The 27675-nt window shown below is 44.9% G+C and overlaps 1 long non-coding RNA gene across 1 annotated transcript; it reads left to right on the forward strand.

The window, feature by feature from the left end:
- The first annotated feature begins 11939 nt into the window (after positions 1–11939).
- On the forward strand, positions 11940–13508 carry LOC130191101 (uncharacterized). Its single transcript, XR_008831114.1, has 3 exons — positions 11940–12156; positions 12250–12339; positions 12441–13508. It is a non-coding gene; the product is annotated as an uncharacterized LOC130191101 (long non-coding RNA).
- Positions 13509–27675: the final 14167 nt, after the last annotated feature.

Raw genomic sequence — 27675 nt, forward strand, 5'->3', positions numbered from 1 at the left:
CCTATGTGGCGCTAGAGAGCCCACCTATTGCGGGGTCATTCCTGGGGGCTACGGAGACCACAAGGACATATTCGGGACCGCGTGGACCGGGGCTATCGCCCCAGACTCGGGGACCTTTATTCAGAATTTGCCCTGTATCTCGAACGGGCCCCTGTTTAAAAAATATTTGACCCATGGGTCATGAGGACCGACCCACCGGGACCATGCACAGCAAATTTCAGCCCCATCGGACCTTCCCCGGAGGAGTTACAGCACAAGTACCGTATTTTTATACCTTGGGGGTGCCAAATAGCAGCGTTCAAACGCCCTTTTCGGGGTGATCCCTGGGGGGTACCTGGGAAAGAACCACATATTCGGGATGGGGCGCCTCTGGGCCAGCACCCCAAAAAGAGACCCAGACTCGGGGACCTTTATTCAGAATTTGCCCTGTATCTCGAACGGGCCCCTGTTTAAAAAATATTTGACCCATGGGTCATGAGGACCTACCCACCGGGACCATGCACAGCAAATTTCAGCCCCATCGGACCTTCCCCGGAGGAGTTACAGCACAAGTACCGTCTTCCACACCTTGGAGGCGATAGAGAGCCGCATTCAAACGCCCTTTTCGGGGTGATCCCTGGGGGCTACCTGGAAGAGAACCACATATTTGGGACCGGGGGGACCTGTGCTTTCACCCCAAAAAGAGACCGAATCTCTGGGACCTTTATTTCGAAATTATCCCATTTTAAAAAATCAGTGACCCATGGGTCATGAGCGTCTAGCCGCCCGGACCATGCATACCAAATTTGGGGTCAATCGGACGTTTCCTCCGGGAGTTATAGCCTTATAAAGGTCTGTCACACGAGGGCGACAGAGAGCCGCATTCAAACGCCCTTTTCGGGGTGATCCCTGGGGGCTACCTGGAAGAGAACCACATATTTGGGACCGGGGGGACCTGTGCTTTCACCCCAAAAAGAGACCGAATCTCTGGGACCTTTATTTCGAAATTACCCCATTTTAAAAAATCAGTGACCTATGGGTCATGAGCGTCTAGCCACCCGGACCATGCATACCAAATTTGGGGTCAATCGGACGTTTCCTCCGGGAGTTATAGCCTTATAAAGGTCTGTCACACGAGGGCGACAGAGAGCCGCATTCAAACGCCCTTTTCGGGGTGATCCCTGGGGGCTACCTGGAAAACAACCACATATTCGGGACCGGGTGGTCAAGGGCTTTCACCCCAAAAAGAGACCCAGAATCTGGTAACTTTATTTCAAATTCGCCTGTTGCGGGGTCATCCCTGGGGGGTACCGGGACCAGAACCACATATTCGGGACCGGGGGGACCAGGGCTATCACCCCAAAAAGAGAGCTAAGCTCTGACATGTTGGATCAAAAGTCACCCAAATGTCAGCCGAATGAGTGCTGTCTGGAAATACAATGTCACTGCGGTGACATTGCGCCATCTACTCATTCAACTCCTTCCAATTGGGTGATAAAAAAGCCTGTCTGGCCCTTCCCCCCCTTGGATCTCCATTCAACTGCCGAGCCGTCGGGCGAACGCGGGGAGATTCATGAGTATATTCATGTACCTAACCCTAACCCTTAGGGTTTTATTTATTACTATTATAGATAAATATACCAGTATCGTATTTATGGTATACTGTTTTTATGGTATTGTATCAGTATCATGATATTTATGGCAGGTATGGTATAGAAGATCGTGACAACCAGGTAGAGGCAGAACATACTCGAGGAACAGACTCGAGAAACAGACTCGAGAAACAGACTCGAGGAACAGACTCGAGAAACAGACTCAAGGAACAGACTTGAAGACTTGTTCACGCCAGGACCTATAGATTATCATCCAACATCGATGTTCGTGGAAGAGTCACCAGCACCCCCCCACCCCGCCTATCCTTCTCACCTTTTTCACCCCTGACCCGTTTTCATGCCTGCCAAGTACAGTAACTTTAACTCTCACCCTGACCCCAACCCTGACCTCAACCAATTTGCAAACCCATTTCCAGTAAGAGGAAAGAATCCCCCATCCCGGGTTGAAGATCTACCGGACGAGGCAGACTAAGTGACAATCGTCGGCCAGTGCACCTCCTTGGATTTCCATTCAACTGCCAAGCCGTCGGGCGAACGCGGGGAGATTCATGAGTACGTTTGATATCCTAACCCTAACCTCCTAACCCTGGACCGAAAAACTAATTCAGAATTGTTTTTGGAATCATGATTTAAATCATGTTTTATTAACGATTCCCAAATTATTTTCTCTATTTCTCCTTATTACAGGATACCTGTTTAAAAAAAAAAAAAAATAAGCATGTCTATTGCTGTTACAACACGCAGGCAATACGACATATGAAATAATAATGAATACGACTTGAAGACACTTTTTCAGATTAATAAAAGCATTCTAGGAAAGCGAGAAAACAATCGATAACTATACGTTGATTAGAAACATATTTGTATAACGTCAAAAACAAACCTAATGCAAATTACATATTAGTTTGGGGATATATGGTTGGTGAAACACTTGCTCCAGGTGAGTAAAGTAGGCATTTTGTAATTGGCTGGGACGATGTGGTGACTCACTATTCTTTCCCAGCCACAGACTGGTTTACAGCGCATCCCACACTGGTGCAACGTTTCCCCCACCTTACAATCCAATCCTAAAGCCCAGAGAGAAATGCTGTTCCTCCTGAAGGTGGAAGGGTTCTGACCACCAGGCAAATGCTCAGATGTCTCTCTTGAACATTGAAGGCTGAATGTTTGGACATCTCTGCAGAAGGTTGCCAAGGATGGATCAGGCATGCTAAAAAGATTAGTTCCCTGGTGTATTGCAAGAGAGGACATACAGTAGTGATGTAACTGAGCGCTTGTTGCCACCTGCATAAAACAGAAGCTATAATCTACACTTAAAGAGAATATGGAGTGTGCTGTATTGCATTATTGGACTTGCTATTAAAATCCAGTTTGTGCACTTGGATGTACTTTACTTTGGGAGACACATTAGCCTACTTTTGATTATGATGAACTTTTGGTGAACTGTTGTGTTGAGCTGCATGTTGGTAAAGAGAACTGTGTGAATAGTTTTTAAAAGACAAACAACTATAATGGTTGTCCTTCTAAAATGATTGGTGGAATGAATGAATGTCATAAGGTCCAGCTGTTGTTTCCATCTCGGATCATTAGCCACACCTTGAAAGGTGGATGTGGAAGATTTCCTAATATTTTAAATTTCCCAACAATGCTGTTTGCTAATGAGATGTCATCCGGTCCTGAGACTGTATATAAGAACGGGCCAACATCCAGACCAACACAAACCTCCTCCACCATCTGCAAGACAGTCTGCTGAAGTTGTGAAGAATTGAAAGTAATATTACAAATCTTATGTTTCTCTGTGAGTGTGCTGCTATTTTGTAAAAGCTGTTGATCTGAGTAATGTTCTATGCTTTCCCTTCTAACAGGAGAGATCACTGTAACCATGCTGAAAGAAGTATTTGTGCTTGGATGTCTCCTGAGCCTCGCTCTGGCTCAGCCTGTAAGTGAGACATCTCATTTTCAATATCAATACCACTGCTCTTATAGGATGACACTATGCATAGTATTGTGGCAGTGATTACTGTGAAGGGAATATCAAACATCTGTGTTTCATACAGGTGGACATGGAGCTCAGACGAATTGCTCGGTCTAGCTCTGGGTCTAGCTCTGGGTCTGACTCGAATTCCAATGAGGCGAGTGCTTTCTCTATCCTCAAATATTAAACATTCAACACTAGTGAATGTAAATTACTGTACAATTCTTAGAAAGTCCTCTCCTGTTTTTTGACAATGAATCATTTTGATTTTCTTGAAGGTTTCAACCACCATGACGCCCACCGTGACCACCCAGTCTATGGCGACTACCCTGTCTACAGCGACAATGCAGCCCATCGTCATCCCACAATGGTTCCAGGCCCTTCTTGCCCTCCTGAGACTAACATAACCATCTACAGCCACTCCGGTCTAAATCTGTTGAGGTCATTTCGACATGTGGATCAAAATGACTTAATTCCATGTGGTGTCTACCAAATAAACTTCATAAATGGAAAACCTGGACCAAATATGTTTGTTCTTCTTATAATCGACATGACACTGTGGAGAAAGCTGTTCCCACTTTAGCCCCAACGCACCCAATTGGGTCCGTTTATGATATTGTGTTATAAACTGTCTAGAACATTATAATAAACATGAGCGAATATATTGATGTTGTACATCAAATTAGAAATGACAACTTGGGCTACAACTATCAGTGAGCCGTTTCAACACAACTCAAACACCAACTGAAATATAAATGTAAATATCATAATCATAATTGTGTCAGTTGTCGGACCACTCAGAACGTTTCCGGAGCCAGTGACATGTAGCTTCGTGCAATTGTAAAAAATGAGTTATTAGAAACTAAAGTATCACGGAGATATTCAATTCAGTTTATTTGTATAGCCCAATTTCACAAATTACAAATTTGTCTCGGAGTGCTTTACAATCTGTACACATAGACATCCCTGCCCCAAAACCTTGCATCGGACCAGGAAAAACTCCCAAATCACCCTTCAGGGGGAGAAAAGGGAAGAAACCTTGAGGAGAGAACAGAGGAGGATCCCTCTCCAGGATGGACAGAACAATAGATGTCATGTGACCAGAAGGACAGATTTAGAGTTTAAATACATTCAATGAATGTGACAGAGTGTATGAATAGTTCATAGTAGGCATATTCCACGATGGAGACCTCCACGATCCATCAGGCAGATGGCAGTGGGGAGGAGGAGTGGGCGGAGTCTCAACAGCGGGCGGAGTCTCAACAGGACAGTGGCGTAGTCAGGAGCAGGAATTCCACGACCCAGACCTCGATGATCCATCAGCAGATAGGATCTATGCCGTCTCATAGGGTCCGATGACCCCATGAGACGTGAAGTCACAAGGACTCCGGGGAGAAAGCAGAGTTAGTAACGTGTGATTGAGAGATGAAAATTCATCCTTAAGGAGAGAAAAAGAGGAGATAGGTGCTCAGTGCATCCTAAACGTCCCCCAGCAGCTATAAGCCTATAGCAGCGTCTCCAGGGGCTGGACCAGGTGAACCTGATTCAGCCCTAACTATAAGCTCTGTCAAAGAGGAAAGTCTTCAGTCTACATGAGGGGGTGGAGTCTGCCTCCAGGACTGAAGGTGAAGCTGGTTCCATAAAAGAGGAGGAGCTTGATAACTGAAGGCTCTGGCTCCCATTCTACTTTTTAAGACTCTACAAGTAGTCCCGCATTTAGTGAGCGCAGCTCTCTAGTGGGGCAATATGGTACTACAAGCTCTCTAGTGGGGTAATATGGTAATACAAGCTCTCTAGTGGGGTAACATGGTACTACAAGCTCTCTAGTGGGGTAATATGGTACTACCAGCTCTCTAGTGGTGTAATATGGTACTACAAGCTCTCTAGTGGGGTAACATGGTACTACAAGCTCTCTAGTGGGGTAACATGGTACTACAAGCTCTCTAGTGGGGCAATATGGTACTACAAGCTCTCTAGTGGGGTAACATGGTACTACAAGCTCTCTAGTGGGGTAACATGGTACTACAAGCTCTCTAGTGGGGCAATATGGTACTACAAGCCTCTAGTGGGCAATATGGTACTACAGGCCTCTAGTGGGGTAATATGGTACTACAAGCTCTCTAGTGGGGTAATATGGTACTACAAGCCCTCTAGTGGGGTAATATGGTACTACAGGCTCTCTAGTGGGGTAACATGGTACTACAAGCCCTCTAGTGGGGTAACATGGTACTACAAGCTCTCTAGTGGGGTAATATGGTACTACAAGCTCTCTAGTGGGGTAACATGGTACTACAAGCCCTCTAGTGGGGCAATATGGTACTACAAGCTCTCTAGTGGGGTAACATGGTACTACAAGCTCTCTAGTGGGGTAACATGGTACTACAAGCTCTCTAGTGGGGTAACATGGTAATACAAGCTCTCTAGTGGCTGCCCGACATGATTGACGCGTTGGGCAGAGTTGTTGGCACTCAGACTTTGGCATTAAACCGTCAGAATGACAACATCGTGGAGAAGCTGATGGCTCTGCAAATGAAATTGGATCGATTTGAAATCCTATTGGCAAACGGGAGGAAAATGGAGGAATAGTGTTGACATGCAGCTACTGGAAGACCAAACAATCCCAATCTTATCTGCTTTCGGCTCCCTCTACCAGGACGGGCCTTGGCCAAGGCCGTGACTGGAACAACAACTCCCCCGAAGATCACTGAAGCGAGACTCTCTCATTCCCTTCCCCCTATCCACAGACACCTGTGGTTGTTTTCTCCCCAGGACCCTTCAAGGCCATCTCCATGGCAACGACCATCTTGTGGACTGAGAACTTTGTCTGTTGTGGACTGGGGGAGGACGATACATCAGGCCACTTACACACAACCATCACACTGAAAAGCACTCACTACCCCCATCCCACGCCTTGCCTGCTTTGCCCCAGGGTGACAGGACGGGTCTGCATCCGCGCCGTGACGGCGAAGGACCGGGCTGGCTGCTTGTCGGTGCTGGTTACCTTCTGCCCCAATGACGGGCCATCGCCCAGTCTTTGGATTACCTCCTCCCCTTCCTACTGTTGCAAGTCATGTCTAAGATGTATGTGCTTATGTGCAATGGTGTTTTTGTTTCTCCTGCTCCCACACTGTACCCCTCTAGGGGCATAGTCGGGGGGTGGCTTTTTATTTTTCTCGCCTCTCTTCCCTCATGTTATGCTGTCATCTTTCATCCACCCTTTCCTAGATGGCGCCGCGGACGGCGCCTCGGTGTCTTGGTGCGCGATTCTTGCACCTTCCGCCAAAAAAAGTTCCTCGTTTGTTTGTGAAAACATTCTTTGGCAATAAACCTGTTTCTGATTCTGATTCTGATTCTGATTCTGACATGGTACTACAAGCTCTCTAGTGGTGTAATATGGTACTACAAGCTCTCTAGTGGGGTAACATGGTACTACAAGCTCTCTAGTGGGGTAATATGGTACTACAAGCTCTCTAGTGGGGTAACATGGTACTACAAGCCCTCTAGTGGGGTAACATGGTACTACAAGCTCTCTAGTGGGGTAACATGGTACTACAAGCCCTCTAGTGGGGTAACGTGGTACTACAAGCCCTCTAGTGGGGTAACATGGTACTACAAGCCCTCTAGTGGGGTAACATGGTACTACAAGCTCTCTAGTGGGTAACATGGTACTACAAGCCCTCTAGTGGGGTAACGTGGTACTACAAGCTCTCTAGTGGGGTAATATGGTACTACAAGCTCTCTAGTGGGGCAATATGGTACTACAAGCACTCTAGTGGGGTAACATGGTACTACAAGCTCTCTAGTGGGGTAATATGGTACTACAAGCTCTCTAGTGGGGCAATATGGTACTACAAGCTCCTTAAGATATGATGGAGCATCACCAATCAAGGCTTTGTATGTTAAGAGAAGAATTTTAAAAGTGATTCTTGATTTTACTGGGAGCCAGTGCAGAGCAGCTAGTGCAGGAGTGATGTGATCTCTGTTCTTAGTTTTAGTGAGAACACGAGCTGCAGCATTCTGGATCAAGATATGAGCCAAAGGACACAGAAATAATATTCGCTTCATTGCTTTACAGCCAGCAAATTCAACTTACTTTTGTTCTTGAGAAGAGGAACCAACGTTTCTCTCCCCTGCATTCCAGCTGGCATGGCTTCAGTGTGTGTGTGTGTGTCCCTTTTAAAACCAGGCGGACTTTTGGGAAGCGTCATAGTCAGCTGTCAGGAAGTTTAATTTCAGTGAATCGGATTTCACATTTAAAAAATGGCGACGCCTTTCTGTCTCCTATTGGCTCACAGTGTTGTCAATCTTGTCTTTCTTATCTGGGTGATTTTAGGCCTTTGCTCTGCATCCATCCAGGAGATATTCGTCCTGAAAGTGATTTTTTTTCTAATCGAACCTGAAACTTCTATTTTCATAGAATTTTCATCTTTATTTACTCTTAACCAGTAACATATGTACTAATATTTACACATCTGAACAAAAGCTCACATGTGTTGCCTTTATTATAACACCAACATTATTCAAATAGCTGTTGTGGTTGCAGAGCGTCACCCTTTTTAGTTTGGGTATGTCGTTTCGAGCAGAAACCTGAAAAATTGTGTGGGGCCTTAAAAGGAAAAATATGAATAATCGTCATTATTATAATTAGCATTATTATCATCTATCTTCCTGAGACCAACAGAAACTTCTCCCGTGTACCAAGCGTGAAGGAGAACTACAGATGCTGACGCACTAAATCAGTTTGTTCGTCGTTGGCTGTTGTAGAAATCTGGCGATGCCGTGCAGCCCAGGCGGCAACCTCTGGGTCTGAAAGCTGGGACCAATGCAGAAGTGCCATAACATTGCATTCTTGCAAATGGCCATTAGGGAGAATACTTTTCTGATTAGATAAATGAAGTCTAATTGACTGCTTGCTACCTGTCAATTACCCAGAGTCTTGATGATGGCTTCACTCCTCCACATATGTGCTGTGGTCGAAAAGTATTCTTTTGCTTTTGGAAGGTTCCTATCTGAGTGAAATGAACCCAGAGTATCCAAATGGCCGCCATGATAAGAGCGGTTCTAGTTCTTTAAGTGCGAGGGAAAGGTGCTTCAATGCTTCGTCTCTTAGCTCCTTTAGCATAGGACACATTGGACCTTCCTTTCCCAAAGCAAGTAAGATAACGCCGCCCGACAATTCCTCACGGCGACAACATTTAATGTGACACACCATTCGGCCATCCATTTCACAAATGATGCTTATCTTGTTAACTATTACTTTCATACATAAACTAATGGGATTCATGTTGATGAATAGACATTAAAAACCCTGTTGTCACATGTCATACATATGTATTTACTTTGAACGTGTAACAAAAAGTTAAACAACAAACTGTCAACCAACAAATTCTAATACATTTAGTTGTCGTCCTTTCTCCGCATGGCTAAACTACGTCAGTGACGTCATAATAATGTAGCTAATTAAAAATGTGTCAGATTCTCCGAGTAGTTGTCTTTTCCTAACTTAATAATAATAATAATAATCTTTTTTTTTTTATAGCGCTTCTCAAGACACCCAAAGTCGCTTTACAGTCGAGAGTCCAGTCGTCACACACACACATACCGGTGTGTGACTGTGTGTGTCATGAATTCATATTTTTCCTCGATCCAAAGATGCTTTTCATCGAGGTCAAAGAAAAGTGGTCAGGAATGGATGTTGAGGAGGTAACATTCGGAATCCTGAATGCAGTCATGGTCACTTCTTTTCCCAGGTAAAAGACAAAATGGTGAAGGCCAAATGCCAAACCCAAGGCCTCAAAACCGCATTGCAAAAAAGCAATGGGCGATGTCACAACGACAACATCCACTTCTTACATACACCTATGGATGAAGAGGTAACACACACATTACTCAGGTGGTTATTGCTAAAGAGAACAAAGGGTTACCCTAATATAACTCCCTAATCCCTCATGGAATATGCCTCTTAACTACGCCGTGGCCTGGTGAGACTCCGCCCACTCCTCCTCTCTACCTCCATCTGATGGATGGTGGAGGTCTGGATCCTGGAGGTCTGGATCCTGGAGGTCTGGATGGTGGAATATGCCGATTACCAACTCTTCATCCACTCATCTTCATTGTGTTGTTCCTGTGTTTTAATTAGTGTGTAATGATTCCTTCTGGTCACATGACATCTATTGTTCTGTCCATCCTGGAGAGGGATCCTCCTCTGTTCTCTCCTCAAGGGTTCTGACCTTTTACCCTGAAGAGTTGATTGGGAGTTGTTCCTGATCCCATGTGAGGTCAAAGGTCAAAGGTCAGGGATGTCTATGTGTACAGATTGTAAAGCACTCCGAGACACATTTGTAATTTGTGAAAATGGGCGGTACAAATAAACTGACTTGAATTGCATGAATCCTTTTTACTTGTATGTCTCCTGAGCCTCGCTGGAGGCTGTAAGGGTGACGTCTCATAGTCAAGACCAATACCACTGCTATCAAACATGTGTGTTTTCTACAAGGGCAATTCAAAACTGCATTTTACCATCTGATACGTTCATACAGTGTGACAAGAAAAACACTTTTTGAATATTGTGAAACATGTTAGCATTTGAAAGTGGTTGGTAAATCATAGCTCGAGAGGACACACGTCTGCATGACACATTATGTTTTCAGTTTACTACACACACACACACACACACTGACTGTCTGCCAGCTCTTTCAAAATGAGACCTGTAACATGAAGTGGTCAAGAACCTGAAGTTACTCAAGCACTAGGCTCAACGATCTACTGCTTTAATACAAATAAAAGCCATTAAGAGGTTTACAATACACTACCAATTTCTTCTGGGTCTTTATTTTCTGAGATATTCTGAAAAACAAGTTGTAAATAAACACATTAAATACCCTGTGGTATAGTTTTAGTGTGAATAATATCACAATAATATCTTAATTTACAACCCCTGGATGTGTTTGGTATTCTGTGTGGACGACACTCTGTTCCCATGGAGCTGTAACAACAGCGCCACCCAGCAGCCGTGACCGCTGGCTGCACCCAGCCGGCTTCAGGCAGCGAGGCACATTCACCCCACTGCAGGGAAGACACACATATATATAAATTTATTTCACATGTTGTGCATTGTCAAATTAACGACTACGGTTTGTGTCGGACATTGTGAGATTTAAACCTTGAGATATAATGTGCTCTAAATATCTCTGCTGAAATAAAAAGGAAAGTTAGAGAAAGTTACATTTTAGTTGTAAAAGAGAGAGAGAGACAGGCAATGTGCATTGTTTTCAATGTGAAGAAACAGTAAGTTATTAAAATGCTTCTAACAGATTTATATTAGTATTGATTGAGTCACACCAACTGGAACATTCACGGTGTCTTTGGTATCTCCTCAAACAATATTTTAATTCTAGTTCAGTTAGTTTGTGCAAGGCATGGCTGCGCATAATGACCTTAAAGATCATAAAATCCCAGATGTATGCTAACATTGTGTGACTCCTGCATTGATAAATATCTATATGTCAGGAATCCACACATCATAGAAAAGTTGAACCTTATTCATTTTGCTTTTGTCCCTGAGAGCAAATGTCTCTGTAACAATATATTCTGTATGTTATATTCTGAAGATGTCAAAGTCACATTTTATGAGTGAATTTCACAAAAGAAAAAATAAATATTTATATTCCAAAATAACATGTATATAGATATAGATATGTTTGTGATTTACAATGTTACTTTTTAGTTTCTGTGCTCCCTTATTCAGCTTGTATTTTATAGGTCTTTTTTTTTAAATGTTCCCCATGTAGCTTAATAAGAAAAGCTCGAAGAGTTTATTCAACTTCTGTTAATTTCAGTGGTATTTTAATAGTAGTGTTGGTCTTTTTATTTGTGCACCTTGTTGTTAAATAAAACTTTTTTAAATGTCTAGATAGTCAGAGATATACTCTCTGGATGACACTTGCAGTAGGCCTTAAAATGTCATAAGTTAATGAAGAGTTCCACAGTGAGTAAACTAGATGATGACAGTATTTAGAAAAGGATTGAGCAAGTATTGTCTTGCAGATGGAAATATAGCTGTAAGCAACAGAAATAAATCACTGTTTCAACAACATATCAATCTTATTCGACTTTAAAAGCAAAACCTATGAAATTATTTTCCAAATATAATTCAACTGTTTCCTTTAAACAAAACCAGCTGTACACATTGAGCTTCGTGATGAACTTGGCCCAGCATGTCAGAACGTACGTTAAGTCCATGAGGATTATCAGCAGGATGTGGCCTTGTGACACAAACACAGTCGACTCAGCTAATGAAATTGTGTTCACGCCTATTTGGGTTTAGTGTCGGAAGGCTGCAGCACACTGACCACATCCGACATGAAGGAACACCTTAAAGTGCGGGCGCATTGTGAGCTGTTTAAAAGCTAATGGGGTTTCCTGAAGGCGCCAGCTTGAAGGCAGCAACCAAAGGGTTAATATTGTATTCATTATTTAGCTTTACTTTGGCGCACTGGCAGCTCCAACTACCAAGGGATTTGAATTACGGTTCGCGAGATGAAGTTTTTTCTGCTGATGATTTTCTCCTTGATCCATTGCCCTCTGGCTGTAAGTACCAACATATTCTTTCCTTGCCACAGTCTTCATGGTTTTCAGCCAATACAGGAAACAAAACCGTTTTGAATGTAATGTTTTTGGCAGAATTGTGATCACAGCAGCAGTGAGTCAGACAGTAATGAGGTCAGAATGAATCCTCATCACAGCAGCAGCAGTGAGTCTGACAGTGATGAGGTAAGAATCCTATGAATCCTAACGTGTCAGTTATAGAGAAATCATATAAAAACAACCTTTTCAGATTAAAGATTTACTGTGAATATATCTTCTTGCTGCAGAATTGCAATGGCCGTCCGTTTCCTCACTGGCCTTCTCGACCTTTCTGGCCATTTCCGGGTCTGTGGCCGCAGCCACCACCACCTCGTCCACCCCCAACCCCAGCACCATCCACAACACTCAAACCAACCACCACCCAAGATCCCCCTCCGACTACAACGGCTGCTGCTACCACCGAGAGCTCACGAGGAGACAACAACGCCGTGCTCTGAGAGCAGCATGAGCAGCCTGGCTGACTCGGTCAAAAGCAGATGTATGTTCCGCTCATATTGTATGTGTGTTGTGTTTCATCATGTTGCCATGTGGGAACCAGACCTTCACAAACATGTCAACATATTTGTCCTTGTATTTCAGTATTGGTTCAGCAACCTTTCCGCATTCTCATGTATTTTTCGGTTGACTACTATCATGCACTTTTCATATTAGTTCTATCAGCATAATGTCGCACAGCCCAAACAACAACCTAAAGAATGTTTTGATATGTGGTGATTTATAACATGTTAAAGTGAGACAGGCACTTGTTCTGAGGTTTAAATGTGAGTTCTGATGGAGGTTGGTCTCCGGACGTCTGTGGGAGCCGTGTGGGAGTTGCTGACGACAGGGCGGTGGATCAGCAGCCCTGGATCAACTGAGCTTATAAAGGGCTGAGCGTTGAACCCTTAATGCCTGACTCTTTGCTTCATCACTGAAGTCTGGCGTACGGTACTTTATCATGACTCGGCACATTCATGGCACTGCACTGACAACTCTTCGATGCATTTATTCACACTAACATTATTGTACAACTTCAATACTACATCTGTTGTTTTAAAAACAGGTCTGTGTGTATTGTCAGGTGGGTTTTGCACAGCTACTCATTGAGAATGTAAACTTTTTTCAGAGTTTTTTGTTTTCTCAATGTCAATTTAACTTGCAATGTAAACCGGGCAAAGATCGGGCAGAGCTTGGTGTGAGTCAGTAATTCTGAACCCGGCACTGAATTATGAGCATACAGCGCTTTATGATTTGTAGTTGATGTGGAAAGTTTTTATTAAATATTGAGGTAACACTTTTTGTCGTAAAACTCTTAATCTAGTGAGTTGTGTCTGTTCGTTTTGTACATTGTCGCTGCATGAAACTAAATCGTGGTAATTAGAAAACTTCCTGCATTGAGCACCCATTAAACAAATAACTCTGGTTATCTTCCTACAATAAAGCCTTTGTTGTTTCAGTATTTATATATACATATCTGTATGTATATATATATATATATATATATATATATATATATAAAACAAAGAGGTAAGAAACCAATACAATTAAGATAATGACATTAAAAAGCTAAAAATTATCTACTTTACATATTATAGATCATGTGTGTGACATGAGTATTGTGTAGAAAGCAAATGTAGACAAGTAAAGACTATTCCTGGTACTTTAATTACATACCGGACAATATCAAATAACAGTGTTTCAGATGTCTTTCATTCGCATGGAAAATTGTTGTGTTCAGACTAACCAGAGACTCACATGCTGGGACATGCTTGTAATACAAAGGTCTCCATGGTGCATGCTGCCATCTACACAGATGGAAGACAGCAATAAGGTGTCCTTGTCTGCCACATCACTGAAAGCACCAGCTGTTGCAACATGTGCCCTGCTATTCATGGCTGAAGTGAAGATATTTGACTGACAGTAGAAGCTTTAAGCGGCTGCCCAAGCACTAGTGAATACGTGCCTCACTGTGTCCAGCTGAGAAGACCGACAGGACACGGCCTCAAACACGTTACTGGTATACCACTATACCATTATACCACTATACCTCTATACCACTATACCACTATACCATTATACCACTATACCAGTATACCACTATACCACTATACCAGTATACCACTATACCACTATACCAGTATACCACTATACCAGTATACAACTATACCACTATACCAGTATACCACTATACCACTATACCACTATACCACTATACCAGTATACCAGTATACCACTATACCACTATACCACTATACCACTATACCAGTATACCACTATACCACTATACCATTATACCACTATACCATTATACCAGTATACCACTATACCATTATACCAGTATACCACTATACCAGTATACCACTATACCATTATACCAGTATACCACTATACCAGTATACCAGTATACCACTATACCATTATACCAGTATACCACTATACCAGTATACCATTATACCAGTATACCATTATACCAGTATACCACTATACCAGTATACCACTATACCACTATACCACTATACCAGTATACCACTATACCATTATACCAGTATACCACTATACCACTATACCACTATACCACGATACCAGTATACCACTATACCACTATACCACTATACCAGTATACCACTATACCATTATACCACTATACCACTATACCACTATACCAGTATACCACTATTCCACTATACCGGTATACCACTATACCATTATACCAGTATACCACTATACCATTATACCAGTATACCACTATACCAGTATATCATTATACCAGTATACCACTATACCAGTATACCACTATATCAGTATACCACTATACCACAATACCAGTATACCACTATACCACTATACCAATATACCACTATACCAGTATACCACTATACCACTATACCACTATACCACTATACCAGTATACCACTATACCACTATACCACTATACCACTTTACCAGTATACCACTATACCATTATACCACTATACCACTATACCACTATACCACTATACCATTATACCACTATACCACTATACCACTATACCAGTATACCATTATACCACTATACCAGTATACCACTATACCATTATACCAGTATACCACTATACCAGTATACCATTATACCAGTATACCACTATACCATTATACCACTATACCACTATACCATTATACCAGTATACCACTATACCATTATACCACTATACCAGTATACCACTATACCACAATACCAGTATACCACTATACCAGTATACCACTATACCATTATACCACTATACCACTATACCAGTATACCACTATACCACTATACCACTATACCAGTATACCACTATACCAGTATACCACAATACCACTATACCACAATACCAGTATACCACTATACCACTATACCACTATACCAGTATACCAGTATACCACTATACCAGTATACCACTATACCACAATACCACTATACCACTATACCACTATACCACTATACCACTATACCACTATACCACTTTACCAGTATACCACTATACCATTATACCACTATACCACTATACCATTATACCACTATACCAGTATACCACTATACCAGTATACCACTATACCACTATACCATTATACCAGTATACCACTATACCAGTATACCATTATACCACTATACCATTATACCACTATACCACTATACCACTATACTACTATACCAGTATACCAGTATACCATTATACCAGTATACCACTATACCATTATACCAGTATACCACTATACCAGTATACCACTATACCAGTATACCATTATACCACTATACCACTATACCAGTATACCATTATACCAGTATACCACTATACCAGAAATCAGAATCAGAATCAGAAACAGGTTTATTGCCAAAGAATGTTTTCACAAACAAACGAGGAACTTTTTTTGGCGGAAGGTGCAAGAATCGCGCACCAAGACACCGAGGCGCCGTCCGCGGCGCCATCTAGGAAAGGGTGGATGAAAGATGACAGCATAACATGAGGGAAGAGAGGCGAGAAAAAGAAAAAGCCACCCCCCGACTATGCCCCTAGAGGAGTACAGTGTGGGAGCAGGAGAAACAAAAACACCATTGCACATAAGCACATACATCTTAGACATGACTTGCAACGAGTAGGAAGGGAGGAGGGGAGGTAATCAAAGACTGGATAGCCCGTCATTGGGGCAGAAGGTAACCAGCACCGACAAGCAGCCAGCCGGTCCTTCCGTCACGGCGCGGATGAACCCGTCCTGTCACCTGGGGGGGCAAGCGAAGGCGTGGGATAGGGGTAGTGAGTGCTTTTCAGTGATGGTTGTGTGTGTAAGTGGCCTGATGTATCGTCCTCCCCCAGTCCACAACAGACAAAGTTCTCAGTCCACAAGATGGTCGTTGCCATGGAGATGGCCTTGAAGGGTCCTGGGGAGAAAACAACCACAGGTGTCTGTGGATAGGGGGAAGGGAATGAGAGAGAGTCTCGCTTCAGTGATCTTCGCTCCAGTATACCACTATACCATTATACCAGTATACCACTATACCAGTATACCATTATACCACTATACCAGTATACCACTATACCATTATACCACTATACCTCTATACCACTATACCATTATACCACTATACCAGTATACCACTATACCACTATACCATTATACCACTATACCAGTATACCACTATACCACTATACCAGTATACCACTATACCATTATACCAGTATACCACTATACCACTATACCAGTATACCAGTATACCAGTATACCAGTATACCACTATACCAGTATACCACTATACCACTATACCATTATACCACTATACCACTATACCACTATACCACTATACCACTATACCACTATACCAGTATACCACTATACCAGTATACCACTATACCAGTATACCACTATACCAGTATACCATTATACCAGTATACCACTATACAAGTATACCACTATACCACTATACCAGTATACCACTATACCATTATACCATTACACCACTATACCACTATACCACGATACCACTATACCAGTATACCACTATACCACTATACCACTATACCACTATACCACTATACCAGTATACCAGTATACCACTATACCACTATACCACTATACCACTATACCACTATACCACTATACCAGTATACCAGTATACCACTATACCATTATACCACTATACCACTATACCACTATAGCACTATACCACTATACCACTATACCACTATACCACTATACCACTATACCACTATACCACTATACCACTATACCACTATACCACTATACCACTTTGGGGCGGCTTTAGCTCAGTGGGGTAAGAGGGCCGTCCTGCAACCGCAGGGTTGTGGGTTCGATCCCGCCTCCGCATTAGTTGCAAGTCAAGTGTCCTTGAGCAAGGCACTGAACCCCAGTTGCTTCCGGCGCTTCACCGCAGCCCACTGCTCCTTAATAACTAAGGATGGGTTAAATGCAGAGAACTAATTTCCCCTTAGGGATTAATAAAAGTGTATATTCTTCTTATTCTATACCACTATACCAGTATACCATTATACCACTATACCATTATACCACTATACCACTATACAACTATACCAGTATACCACTATACCATTATACCACTATACCAGTATACCACTATATGTTACGATCTCAGACACTTAGGAAGTAGGACCCAATTGCACGACCCGGGAGACAGAGATAAAGTATTTGTAAGTACTTTATTTTTCGGTTCTGCAGTGAACAAATGAAAGCTCACGTAGTGAGGATCAAAAAACTTTCAAGAGCACAACATAACCCGACCTGATCATGGGCAAAGACCAGACGAACTGACAAGGAACACTGGGAGACAGGGAATTTAAGCACATGGTAACAAGACACAGGTGGGACCAATCAGGGGCGGGGCTGACACTGATGAGCATAGGAGACAGGTGTGATGACAGGTGAAAACAATCAGGAAGCCTGGAATGAGAGAAAGCGAACATAAATGACATGAACCTCTCTAGCATATCTGTCGGTGCACAACAGTACCCCTCTAGGGCCAACTCCTGATGGCCCAGGCTGATTGTAAAAGTCGTGGATAAGAGTCTTGTCTACGATAAATGAAGCAGCTATCCAGCTTCTAGCCTCAGGACCGTAACCCTTCCAGTCTACTAGGAATTGCTTGCCCTCCCTATTACGGACCTCCAGTAGCTTACGGACCTTGTAAACGCCACCCCTTCAAAGAACTGGGGCGGTGGAGGGGCTTGAGGCGGGAACAAGTGTGCTCTCACACACCGCTTGATTTTACTAACGTGAAACGTTGGGTGCACTCTCAAGGTCCTGGGGAGTTGCAAGCGCATCGATTCCGGGTTGATGACTCTGGACACTGGAACCGGACCCACAAATCTCGGAGCCAGTTTCTTTGAGGCGACATGGAGTGGTAAGTCTTTGGTAGAGAGCCAAACCTTTGGCCTGGACTGTAGGAGGAGCGACCCTGCGATGAACGTCCGCAACAGCCTTCATCCGAGCTGAACTGGAGAAGAGACTGGCGAGCACCAGCCCAAACTCTGCGACAACGTCTGATCATGGCATGTGCCGATGGAACCATCACCTCTTCCTCGTTGTTAGGAAAAGTGGAGGCTGGAAACCATTGACACAATGGAATGGAGAGAGACCTGTGGCCGCCGTGGGAAGGGTATTGTGGGCAACCTCGACCCATGTGAGGTGGTCACCCAGGTGGTCTGGTTCCGGGAGACGAGACAACGTGGCGTAGTCTCTAGTTCTTGGTTCAGACGCTCCGACTGTCCATTTGACTGAGGGTGATATCCTGATGACAGGCTGACGGTGGCACCTATGAGTCGACAAAACTCTTTCCAGAAGGCGGAAATGAATTGTGGACCCCTGTCGGAAACAATGTCATTAGGGAATCCATGGATCCTGCAACGTGATTCATCATGACCTCTGCGGTGACTTTGGCAGAGGGAAGCTTGGTCAATGGGATGAAGTGAGCCATCTTTGAAAATCGATCAACCACTGTTAGAACCGTAGTCTTGCCTCTGGATGAGGGAAATCCTGTCACAAAATCCATCGAAATGTGTGACCAAGGACGATGGGGAATCGGCAGCGGCTGGAGCAAGCCCATCTTAACTTGAGATGAGGTCTTATTACACGCACACACCGGACAAGCCGCCACATACTCGGCACATTTTTCTTCATGGATGGCCACCAGAAACGTTGTTGAATCCTGAACATTGTTCTTGCTACTCCCGGATGGCACGAAAGCACAGATGAGTGAGCCCAGTGGATGACCTTGGAGTGAAGAGCCTCAGGAACAAACAGCAGATTGTTGGGACACTCGCTAGGCGCTGGATTCATGACATTTGCCTCTTTAACGTCTGACTCCACTTGCCAGGAAAAGGCTCCGATCACCCGTTAAGTGGAAGGATGGTCTTGGGCTCTACCGCAGTGGTTCGGGATCGTAAGACGAGACAAAGCATCGGGTTTTTGATTCTGAGACCCGGGACGAAAAGAGAGTGTGAAGTTGAATCTACTAAAGAAAAGTGTCCACCTGGCCTGACGGGAGTTGAGACGCTTAGCCTTTCTTATATATTCTAGATTCTTGTGATCTGTCCAGACTAAAAACGGTTGCTCTGCACCCTCTAGCCAGTGTCTCCATTCCTCGAGGGCAGCTTTTACAGCTAACAATTCCTTGTTTCCCACGTCATAATTCCGCTCTGCCGTTGTCAACTTCCGCGACAGGTAAGCACATGGATGCATCTTGTTGTCTTCTGCAGAACGTTGAGACAGTACTCCTCCAATTCCCTCATTGGAAGCATCCACCTCGACCATAAACTGGCGCTGGGGATCTGGAATGGTGAGTATGGGAGCTGAGGTGAATCTATCTCTGAGAAGTTTGAAAGCAAGATCCGCCTGGGGGGTCCACTTGAAGGCAACCTTAGGAGAAGTCAGAACATGCAGAGGAGCAGCAACAGAACTGAAATTCCTAATAAACTTCCTATAGAAGTTAGCAAATCCTAGGAACTGCTGAACCTTTTTCCTGGAGTCTGGTGTGGGCCACTGGGATACTGCACTGACTTTCACAGGATCCATTTGGATATGATTAGGTGAGACTATGTATCCTAAGAAAGACACCTCTTCTGTGTGGAACTCGCACTTCTCTGCCTTGACATATAGCTGATTATCCAGTAGCTTCTGCAAAACTTGGCGGACATGGTTAACATGAGATTTAGCGTCTGGGGAGAAAATCAGTATGTCATCCAGATACACAAACACTGAAATATTCAAGAATTCCCATAAACCTCATTCACAAAAGCTTGAAACACAGCCGGTGCATTGCACAGTCCAAAAGGCATTACCAAGTACTCATAGTGACCATTCTGAGTGTTGAATCCAGTCTTCCACTCATCCCTTGTTTTATTCTAACCAAGTGATATGCATTTCTTAAATCCAACTTGGTGAATATCTTGGCCGTATGAAGCAGTTCAAAAGCAGATGACATGAGTGGCAGAGGATAGCGGTTCTTCACCGTAATGTCATTTAGTGGACTGTAGTCTATGCAAGGTCTCAGAGACCCGCCTTTCTTTCCCACAAAAAAGAATCCCGCTCCGGCTGGAGACGATGAAGGACGGATAATCCCTGATTTGAGTGAAGAGGAGATGTATTCATCCATTGCTGTTCTCTCAGGTCTCGAAATCGAGTAAAGTCTCCCTTGGGAATGGGGGCTCCCGTAAGAGATCAATGGGACAGTCAAAATCTCGGTGAGGAGGTAGCGACAAGGCTTTAGACTTGTTAAACACTTCTTTTAAATCATGGTAACAGGAAGGTACCTTGTGTAGATCAGGATAGTCAGGGTGATCTATAATGATCCTACTAGAGTCTGTTGGTGCATTAACAGGTTGCGAAGTTTACACCTGCCCTTACAATCCTCTCCCCATTCCTTAACTTTCCTGAAGGCCAGTCTATGTGAGGATTGTGGATCTTCAGCCAAGGAAACCCCAAAATAATCGGGTGCTGAGTCGACTCAAAATATGAAATTGCATGCTCGTATGGTCCTTATTTATAGTAATCCGTATGGGCTCAGTGCAATGGGTAACTGTGAACAACAAGCGGCCGTCTAAGGCACTGGCACTAACAGGATGAGATAGCGGGACAGTTTTTATTTTTAGCTGTTTGACTAGGCCCCAGTCTATAAGGCTTTCGTCAGCCCCTGAGTCTATTAACACACCCTGGTCAAAGGTCTGATTGTTAATACAAATGTCTACCTGAGTAACAGGTCGAGGAGGGAAGTCTGCGGGAAACTTGCTCACCAGCGCCCTCCTTTTGACTGGTGAGCACGATCTTGTGCCGGGCAAGAAGCGAGTTGATGACCCGCTGGCCGCAGTAGAAACAGCATACCTCCCGTAGACGGCGCTGCCTCTCCTCCAGAGAAAGCCTGGTTCTTCCAAGCTGCATGGGTTCCCCGGAGTCATTCGGAAGTGTAGTCCTCTGATGGTCCGGTAACATGAGCTGGAAATCCTCCGCTGGCTGCGCGACCCCGAGGCGAATTCTGGAAGCTGGGAATAACATCTCGGTTGCGTCGACGCTCCTCTCTCTTTCCGAAGACGGTTATCGATCCGGATGGCCACAGCGATGATGGATTCCAGATCCCGGTGTGTCTCCAGTGGAGCCAGCTGGTCCTTTATCGGTTCCGAAAGTCCTGTCATGAAGGCGTCACGAAGAGCCGGAACATTCCATCCGCTGTCCGCTGCTGCTGTACGAAACTCGATGGCATAATCAACCACCTGACGGTTGAGCTGACGTATTTGAAACAGTCTTCTGCTGGCCTCCGTAGCAGGCGATGAGTGGTCAAAAATGCGCCTCATAGTCTCTATGAAATCGGCCAATGAGTAACATAGTTCGGTGACTCTAGACCATTCTGCAGTAGCCCAGGCTGCAGCTCTTCCCGTTAAATGAGACACAATAAACGCCACTTTACCATGCTCAGATAAAAAAGCTGCTGGGTTGTGTTGAAAATGCAGATCACACTGTACCAGAAAGGCTCTGCAATTCGAAGAGTCTCCGGAAAATCTCTCCGGAAGAGCCAGCCGTAACGGGAAGGAAACAGCCTGACCTGGGTCGTCAGCTGGAGTATTGACAGGCAAATTCTCAGCTGTGGATGACGTCACCGGAGGAGCAGTCTGTTGACTGAAAAAATTATTCATTTGGGCAACCAGTTGTTGCATCTGTGTAGATAATTCTTCCTGAACCCCGGCCTGGCGTCCTCTCAGCTCTTGTATTTCCCGGCTGACCTTGTCCAGTTTTTCCTCGTGATGAAAAATCGTCACGCCCTGTACCGACAGAGCGGCGTGAAGCGTTCTTGGGTCGGCTGGGTCCATAATGTGGTCAGTTCGTTCTGTTACGATCTCAGACACTTAGGAAGTAGGACCCAATTGCACGACCGGAGACAGAGATAAAGTATTTGTAAGTACTTTATTTTTCGGTTATGCAGTGGACAAAATGAAAGCGCTCACGTAGTGAGGATCAAAACTTTTCAAGAGCACAACATAACCCGACCTGATCATGGCAAAAGACCAGACGAACTGACAAGGAACACTGGGAGACAGGGGAATTTAAGCACATGGTAACAAGACACAGGTGGGACCAATCAGGGGCGGGGCTGACACTGATGAGCATAGGAGACAGGTGTGATGACAGGTGAAAACAATCAGGAAGCCTGGAATGAGAAAGCGAACATAAATGACATGAACCTCTCTAGCATATCTGTCGGTGCACAACACTATACCATTATACCAGTATACCACTATACCATTATACCAGTATACCACTATACCACTATACCACTATACCACTATACCACTATACCACTATACCATTATACCACTATACCAGTATACCACTATACCATTATACCAGTATACCACTATACCACTATACCATTATACCAGTATACCACTATACCACTATACCACTATACCAGTATACCATTATACCACTATACCATTATACCATTATACCACTATACCATTATACCATTATACCACTATACCATTATACCATTATACCACTATACCACTATACCACTATACCACTATACCACTATACCATTATACCACTATACCACTATACCACTATACCACTATACCACTATACCACTATACCACTATACCAGTATACCACTATACCACTATACCACTATACCACTATACCAGTATACCACTATACCACTATACCACTATACCAGTATACCACTATACCACTATACCATTATACCACTATACCACTATACCACTATACCACTATACCATTATACCATTATACCATTATACCACTATACCACTATACCAGTATACCAGTATACCAGTATACCACTATACCATTTTACCACTATACCAGTATACCAGTATACCATTATACCATTATACCATTATACCATTATACCACTATACCAGTATACCACTATACCAGTATACCAGTATACCACTATACCATTTTACCACTATACCATTATACCATTATACCACTATACCAGTATACCAGTATACCACTATACCACTATACCAGTATACCACTATACCACTATACCATTTTACCACTATACCAGTATACCAGTATACCACTATACCAGTATACAGGAAGCGCTGTGCCAACGGCTGCTTGTTCCAGTAGTGGCGTTTTGCTTTTATTTTATTGTCTTTTTTTGCACTTTTCCTCTCTTTTTCTTTTTCTTTTCTTTCACGTTTGTCTTAGTTACGGTCGGACACTGGACCATAACTACTTTTCGATAATTCTACTGTGGCTTTGTTCACTTTGTCGTGAGTATCGGTGAGCCACAGCAAAACAATGACGGGACCGCTGCTCACTCGCTGCTCAGTTGATCGCGCTGTGCAGGCAAGCTTCTGCCTGAGACAGACCTGTGATCCGCTGAGCTACGGAGGAGGGCTCATGTTGCAGATCGGGTGTCAAGCGGAGGGCTAAACGAGGAGATACAAACCCTCGGTACCGTCGATCATAACGGGAACGTGAGGTCTTTGGCGAATAAGACGGATGAGCTCGGCGCTGGTAATGTCTGAGAGGATCTTCCGTGAGAGCAGTCTCTTGTGCTTCACTGAGACGTGGCTACACGCGGACTATCCGGATCACAGCGCCTTTGCCCGGCTTCAGGACTGTTCGGCTGACAGAGACGCTACACAGAGCGGTAAGAAGAGGGGGCGGATCGCTGTTTATGTGAATGAACGGTGGTGCCACCCGGACCATGTGCGTGAAGGAGCGCTTCTGTAGCCCGAACATTGAACTGTTGGCCGTGGGGATGCGCCCGTACTATTTGCCGAGAGAGTTCACGTCCGCCATTGTGGTTGTCGTACGTGCGCCATCAGCTGACGCTGAGGAAGCTGTGGACACCATCCACTCCACTGTGTCTGCTCTGCTGAATCATCAGCCTGGAGCCTTCATGGCTATCACTGGTGACTTTAACCACACCACATTGGAAAAAGCTCTGCCAACCTTCCATCAATACATAGACTGCCCAACAAGGAACAATAAAACTCTGGACTTGCTGTATGCTAATACTAAGGACGATACAGCGCCACTGCCCTTCCCCCTCGGCAGGTCTGATCATGACCTGGTCCGCTGACACCCAGGTATGTTCCTCTGGTGAAGAGGCTGCCGTGACCACCAGGACTGTGAGGAGGTGGTCTCTGGAGGCTAACGACGCTCTACAGGACTGCTTGAGTCAACGGACTGGGATGTGCTGTGTGGACCGCACGGGAGGACATCAACAGTATGGCCAACTGCATCACGGAAAACATCAAGTTCTGTGAACACACCACCATCCCATCACGGACTGTGCGCTGCTTCCCAACAACAAGCCCTGGATCACCAGGGACCTGAAGGCGCTTCTTAACATGAAGAAAGCTGCTTTCAGGCCTGGAGACAGGGATGAGCTGAGGAGAGCCCAGCACAACCTAAAGGTGAAGCTCAGGAGGGCAAGGACTCTACAGGAGGAAGCTGGAGGCCAAACTCCAGCTGAACAACACAAGGGAGGTGTGGTCTGGCATGAAGCAGATAACTGGCTTCAAGGTGGGGGAGACAGCCAGGGGCTCCTGGAGAGGGCCAACGAGCTGAACTGTTTTTCAATAGGTTCAGTTCACAGCCCTCCCCGCCTCCTCCACACATCACACCTCCCAAACACCTCCTCCCCTCTGTCCCCTGCTGAGCTGCACATCCACCGAGCCCTCAATAACAATGGGCTCCTCCACCTCCCCTCTCTGTGACGACTGACCAGGTGAGAAGACAGCTGGAGAAACTACACCAGCGCAGAGCTGAAGGTCCTGATGGCATCAGCCCCAGGGTCCCAAAGACCTGCGCCACCCAGCTGTCTGGTGTCCTGCAGCGCCTCTTCAACCTCAGCCTGAGGCTGGGGAAGTCCCGTGCTGTGGAAGACGCCGTGCCTGGTCCCTGTCCCAAAGAAGTCAGCACCATCTGGCCTCAACGACTACCGACCGTCGCCTCACTTCCCATGTGATGAAGGTGCTGGAGAGGCTGGTCTTGGCCCACCTCCGCCGCAGGTGAAATCATCGTTGGACCCTCTGCAATTTGCTTACCAGCCTCATGTGGGAGTGGACGACGCCATCATCTACCTGCTGCAACGAGCTCAGTCGCACCTGGATGGAACCGTGTCTCTGTGAGAGTCACTTTCTTTGACTTCTCCAGTGCATTTAACACCATCCAGCCACTGCTGCTGAGTGAGAAGCTGCGGTGGCCGTGTGGACGCGTCCACCATCTCCTGGATCACTGACTACCTCACAGGCAGACCACAGTTTGTCAGAATGGGCGTGTGCTGTCTGGAACGGTGGTCAGTGATGTTGAGCCTCACAGGAACTGTTCTGTCTCCTTCCTCTTCACCCTGTACACCAGTGACTTCCAGTACAACACGGAGTCATGCCATCTGCAGAAGTACTCTGATGATTCTGCAGTGGTCGGGTGTATTAGGGATGGACGGGAGGAGGAGTACAGGGCAGTGGTGAGTGACTTTGTAAAGTGGGCCGATGAGAACCACCTGCGGCTGAACGTGGCCAAGACCAGAGAGATGGTGGTGGACTTCAGGAGGAAGGCGACAGCTCCTACACCTCTGAGTGTCCTGGGAGGGGACGTGGACATGGTGGAGGAGCAAGTACCTGGGCGTCTCCATCGACAGCCGACTGAACTGGAAGGCCAACATCAACGCTGTGTACAAGAAGGGGATGAGTCGACTTTTTCCTGAGAAAGCTTCGATCCTTCAACGTGTGCAGCAAGATGCTGGAGTTATTCTACCAGTCGGTTGTGGCTAGTGTGCTGCACTTTGCCATTGTCTGCTGGAGGTGCAGCATCGAGCCGTGACACCAGCCGTCTTAACAAACTGGTTAGGAAGGCTGGCTCCATCATCGGCTGCCAGCTGGAGCACCTGGAACAGGTGGTGGAGAGGAGGACGTTGAAGAAACTGGTGTCCATATTGGACAACCCGGACCACCCTCTCCACCACCTCCTACAGGGACAGAGGAGTACTTTCTCCAGACGTCTCCTCACGCTCCGCTGCCACAAGGAGAGATACAGGAGAACATTCCTGCCGACGGCTATGAGGCTCTACAACAGTTCACCTCTTGCCAGATCACCCTAACCCTTCTTATATTTTGTGTTTTGTTTTTTTATTCTTGTGTGTTGCTGCTACTGACTCGACAAATTTCCCCTTGTTGATTAATAAAGTATATATCTATCTATCTATCTATCTATCTATCTATACCACTATACCATTATACCACTATACCAGTATACCAGTATAACACTATACCAGTATACCAGTATACCAGCATACCAGTATACCACTATACCAGTATACCAGTATACCACTATACCATTTTACCACTATACCACTATACCAGTATACCACTATACCACTATACCAGTATACCATTATACCATTATACCATTATACCATTATACCACTATACCAGTATACCAGTATACCACTATACCAGTATACCAGTATACCAGCATACCAGTATACCAGTTCACATGGCTATGAGTAGACACTACAGAATTGCAGTTTACTGTTTCCTGTTTTGTTTTGCTACTTCCTTCCTTTGTGTGTTTTCCCACCGTTTTGATCGTCTGCCCCAAGTCGTATCACCGGTTCCCCGTTAGCTCTGGCTAACCTCCTGCTAACCTCATGCTAACCTCCTGCTAACCTCCTGCTAACCTCCTGCTAACCTCCTGCTAACCTCATGCTAACCTCCTGCTAACCTCATGCTAACCTCCTGCTAACCTCATGCTATCCCTCCTGCTAACCTCCTGCTAACCTCATGCTAGCCCTCATGCTAACCTCCTGCTAACCTCATGCTAACCTCCTGCTAACCTCCTGCTAACCTCCTGCTAACCTCCTGCTAACCTCCTGCTAACCTCATGCTATCCCTCCTGCTAACCTCCTGCTAACCTCATGCTATCCCTCCTGCTAACCTCATGCTAACCTCCTGCTAACCT

The sequence above is a fragment of the Pseudoliparis swirei genome, unplaced genomic scaffold, assembly GCF_029220125.1.
Source record: "Pseudoliparis swirei isolate HS2019 ecotype Mariana Trench unplaced genomic scaffold, NWPU_hadal_v1 hadal_26, whole genome shotgun sequence".
Lineage (NCBI taxonomy): Eukaryota > Metazoa > Chordata > Actinopteri > Perciformes > Liparidae > Pseudoliparis > Pseudoliparis swirei.